This window comes from Antrostomus carolinensis, unplaced genomic scaffold, assembly GCF_000700745.2.
Source record: "Antrostomus carolinensis isolate BGI_N321 unplaced genomic scaffold, ASM70074v2 scaffold11411, whole genome shotgun sequence".
In the NCBI taxonomy this organism is placed as follows: Eukaryota; Metazoa; Chordata; class Aves; order Caprimulgiformes; family Caprimulgidae; genus Antrostomus; species Antrostomus carolinensis.
Genome location: NW_010292059.1, coordinates 1910 through 7278, shown reverse-complemented (window position 1 = coordinate 7278; position 5369 = coordinate 1910).

The following is a 5369-nucleotide window of genomic DNA, read 5'->3' as shown; positions in this document are numbered from 1 at the left end:
CTGAAGAGAGAATAAAGACCAGGTGAGGCACAGAGAGAAACAGACAAACAACCCCTGTTTTTTTTATTCAGTTCTTTGTGATTTTCATGTCAATTTCAATGTCCAAACACACAAGAACAAAAGATAAATGAAATGTATTTTAATGATATATCTGACCAGGGTCACAGCGTGAACAATGCCAATATAAGGCAATCAAGGGATTAAAGACAGACTGTTCTTGCTATTAAAAAAACATTAAAAACATCTGAATTTCCACAGCTGGATTTTATAAACATGCCACTAACATCACTGCAAGGAAAAAAAAAATTAAGTTTGTTACACTGGATCTGCAAGAGTTGTCATTAAAGGCCGTTAAAGATTATATAAAGTGCTTGATTATATTTGCCTTACTATAAAATAATTTACAAAACTGCTTTCAGTATGTTATGGACAGATGGAAGCTGGACACCTCAATAACACTAATTAAAGTCCAATTTGTGAGTATGTACTAACTAGCATTATTACTGTAAAATCTAACTGAACTTTAACATGTCAACAGCGTATATACAAAATTTGCAGGGGATTTTCTTAAAATCAGGCTTTTAAATGAGTTTAAGTGATGGAGAACACTCCAACAAACATGACTGAGCACGTTTTAAGTTATGTAGTGCCCAAATTCCAGAAAACCTCACTGACCTAACATCTACTATAAAGACATAACTGCCTGATGCACAATTCATATCTAAATTGAAATTTAAGTCAAAATAAAACATTTCCATTGGCTGAAATCTGTTAATTAGTTACAGAATATTAGCACTTCTCCTTACCACCAGGAATTTATAGTTTCTAACAGAAATAGTGATATATGGTGCTCATCTCCAGTCTTCCAAAACAGTCAAGCACCAAACGCTACTCTAGAAGATAATTTTCTATAAATCTTTTTCATTTTGCATCATGCTTTTTAATCAGCTAAGACAGAGACATTTATCTTTGGTCAAGTATATTCCTATGTTTTACAGTCAAACTGATTTTTAGAAAAAATGGTAGACAGCAATTCAAGAACCAGAACTAAGTCCAAAAAGGTAAAGAGAGACACAAAGACACGATCCTTAAAAGGGAGAAGCAAAAGGCTCCTAGGAATATATGTTTGGGGTTTGGTGGCTGTTGGTTTTTTGGGGTTTTTTTGAGAAAGAGAGTGGGGAAAAAGAAAAAAAAAAACCCAAACAAGCAAAAAACCCAATTATATCTTACTCTCAAAGACCTCCCAAATCCGCTTACCTGCAACACTATACATTACTCACAAGGCCCACCTTTGCTCAGAAGTTAATAAAAAGTTTAGTTCACATGTACCAGTAGCAGTTCATTAAAATACACGTGGAAGCAAATATCACAAGCACCTTTCACTAATACTGCTTCCTGCAGATTTTTCCTCTGCATTTGGTGCTGGATTTGTTTGTGATTCACAACAGCCTATGGCACTCAAATCAGTATCTGTTATCCACAGTTCTGCGTACTGCGAGAACGTAGCTGAAGGAAACCTGTCTTCCCCAAGAGAGTTTATGAATGCATAGCACAAGATCACACAGATAAAAGACAGACACTGTGCAAAAGAACTTCAGAGCCTGAAAACAGCATTCTTCCTGCTGTCAGCTGCCGCCCTGCGGCAACCAACACACCAGTTACAATTCCACCCTCGCAAAAGAAAAATTTTAGACCCACAGTTAAAAAGGTGAGTCTCAAAGGTGGACTGGTACAATGCTGTCTGCCTCAGTGTACTGACAGTCGAGATCTAGCACTGCTTGGGGGAAGGAGGTTGTTCGGCAACAGCAGAATGAAATGACCATTGCTCAGTTCTCCACACCTGTTTCATTTACAGAAGTTTCAGAAAGTGACACCTTCCAACAGGGATGGGTGCTGAAGCTGCTTACAGGGAGGACAAGAAACAAGGCATCACACACAGTAACAAGCAGTACCAATGCTCAGTACAGTGACGCTTAAGACACAATATGCTGAGGAAGAACATTAAAAAAAAAAGTAACAGACGCTAAATCTGTTTCTCCAGCAACAGAGCAGATGATACTGCTTGGAAAAGCTTTCAAAGCGTGGCAGCAAGCAAGAGATTCTGCGGGCTACCAGCAGGAAAGCAGGCCGATGATCAAAACAGTCTGGAAGTCACTGAGCTAGAACTACAGCAGCACTCCCCAACCTGCCAACAGGACCACAGCACTGTGGAGCAAGCCACCCTGAACATTAGGCAAGCAAAACAATTCCTACCACGGTGCGCTCTGAAAACTTCCAAAAGCAGTTTTAGCTTTTAGACCAACTTTCTCCCACAGTAACTAGCAGCTCTGCAGAGCCACATTATACTGCTCCTTAAATAATTCTTATTTTTAAGGTCTTCCCTTCCCAACTATAAACTTAGTTCATACCTTTGGTAATGCTTCTGACCATCCAAGCAACTGCACCCACAAAGCACAAGATGAAATTATTCTTGATAGAATAACACATTGCTATTTGCCTATTTCTAAATAGCAGCTATTAAAAAGCTACTTCTCACTGCACTGCACTTTGCACCCATCTGCACTGCCTTGACAAAAGAAGCAATTTTGTTCCCATAGGAGTTACACCAGCTGAGTTGACTCAGCAGAATCACAAAATCTTTCTAACATTGACAGAGAGCAGCATTTCAGAAGATGTTTCCCACCTCTGTTGAAACCTAGAACAGGAATCATTTTCCCTTCTCATCCTGTTAAGTAGCTCAACTGAACTGTTTAATGGAACATACTCAAAGCGCTGTCTTGCACCCATTGATGTCTGAGATGCGAGGACAGCTCCTTCCTGTTCAAAGCACTGACAGAAAGAATGCAAGGAGTCCATCTTTCAGTCATTGCCAGCATAAATAATCTACAAATGACCTCTTACTCCCAATTTACTACCTCTACCACTCTGCATGAAACCTAACTTTTTTGTTGTTGTTCCTAAACCAGACTATTTTCCAGTTGGATCACCTTCTCAATCTCTTTCACTGCACAGGTCCCTCAAAGAATTGTGCCAGCATAACTGAAGTAGTAATGCAAGCTGCTGAAATGGTATTCCAGTAAAAAATACAGCCCTGTCAAACCACAGTCTTGGAGGTCAGGTGGCTCAGAGCTCCATTACTGCATCCAGACAAGTTTACTCAACCTTCAAAAACAAAAATAAATCTTCAAAGGACCATACAAATGAGATTTATGACAAATTCCCATCAGAAAGCCAAAGCAGAGAGCCCTCTCTCAGATTCTGATGTTTAAATTTTCTTCCAGCTTCACAGCAGCTTCCAAAGAAAACAGAGAAGAGACGACTGCTCTCCCAAATCTTCCTTCCTGTCAGCACTGCAAGTGCCCACAAATCCAGCTCTTCATGGTTTCTCTAAATTTAACAATGTATGGGTAAAACCAGCATGATCATGTTATTTCACAAATATTTTAAATATGCTGCATAACATAAGCAAATGGGTTTTTTTAATTAATACTGATGCAATTTAATAAAACAACAAAGAGCAACAAAAGCTGCCAATAAAACCCAGAAGGCAATCTCACAGCCTTCCAAATGCTGAATGTTATTTTTACAACTGTAATGGCTACAACTTGAACATAAATAAAAGCTCTGCCCTTGCAAAAACTAATAGCTCAGGGTAAAGTTTTTATGAGAAACTCTGGTGTAAGACACTTGCCCTGTTTCAGCACCTTCCATTGATTCTGCCCCATACTGGGCAGCTGCTCACACTGAACAGATAGATCACTTTTCCAGATCTAAGTGATCAACTAGGAAAGAGTAAGCTGGGCATGTTCAGCCAAACTAGTTTCCAGTTCATAGCAGGCTCCCCTCCTCCCCCAAAAGCATGACAAATCAACTAAAAAGGACAATGTTTGGGAGTGAAAAAGTAGCTAAGGCTGGGACCAGTTTGTGTCAGCACTAATACCAAGGAAAAGCAAATGGAATCACAGCTTAAATTAAGATGTTAAAACCCAGTAAAGGCAGGGAGGTTTCCAGTCCAAATTGTCTTTTTTTTCTTCCTTTCTCTATCAAACTGTTAGAAAACAAATGCTTGCAAATACCTGCAGATTATTTTATACCTAATCTATTTAGTCTTTACATTTACTAGAATAGTACATATTAATATTATTCACCACTTAAAGAGACATCACTTGCAGACACAAAGTAAATTGAAAATGGTTTTCTCCAAAGTACTCACAAGGAAAACTATTCCATTATAACCTTAAACTCAGATGAACACGGGCTGCCAACATTCAACTTTCTATTGCTAGAGAGGAAATCATAGAATCATAGAATGGTTTGGGTTGAAAGGGACCTTAAAGATCATCTAGTTCCAACCCCCCCAGCAGGGACACCTTCCACTAGACCAGGTTTTTCAAAGCCTCATCCAGCCTGGCCTTAAACACCTCCAGGGAGGGGGCATCCACAACTTCCTTGGGCAACCTGTGCCAGTGTCTGACCACCCTCACAGTGAAAAACTTCTTCCTCACATCTAATCTAAACCTACCCTCTGCCAGTTTAAACCCATTTCCCCTTGTTTTGTCACTAACTGCCCTTATGAAAAGTCCCTCCCCAGCTTTCTTGTAGGCCCCCTTCAGGTACTGGAAGGCCGCTATGAGATCTCCCCGGAGCCTTCTCTTCTCCATACTGAACAGCCCCAACTCTCTCAGCCTGTCCTCATAGGAGAGCTGCTCCAGCCCTGGGATCATCCTGGTGGCCTCCTCTGGACTTGTTCTAGCTACTGCAGGTCTCTCTTGTGATAGGGGCTCCAGAACTGGACGCAGTATTCCAGGTGGGGCCTTACAAGAGTGGAGTAGAGGGGCAGAATCACCTCCCATGAGGTGGACACTTCCTTTGAGATGGACACTTCCTTTTACATTTCCATCAGAGGAACACACTCACGCTGCTCCTGGTCACCAGCTGAACAACAATACAGGGCAAGTTAAAGAGTTTCACCACCCCGCAGAATGCTACATCTAACTGGAATTCACCACCCGCACAGATTTTACATTGCTGCTCTTCATACACTAACTTACCAAGGAAACTGTCCATTCACAAGCCACTAATCACTGGTCTTCAACATTTAATTAACACACAACTTACTCAAAAGCCCAAAAAATGCATTTAAGATTAAGGAATGTTGTTAAAACACCTTTTAGAATGAAAAATGGGAAACCTACAGTTTGGTCCAAGTGGATAATCTCTTCTGCCACATGGTACCCCATCTGCCCAGTATTATATGTAAGAGCAGCGGGCATGCAATACAGTCACTGTTCTCAGAGGATAAAATAAGAAAATAGCAAAGTCACTGAGCAGCTAATATTTCATTACATCAAGGCAATAATTGAACATAA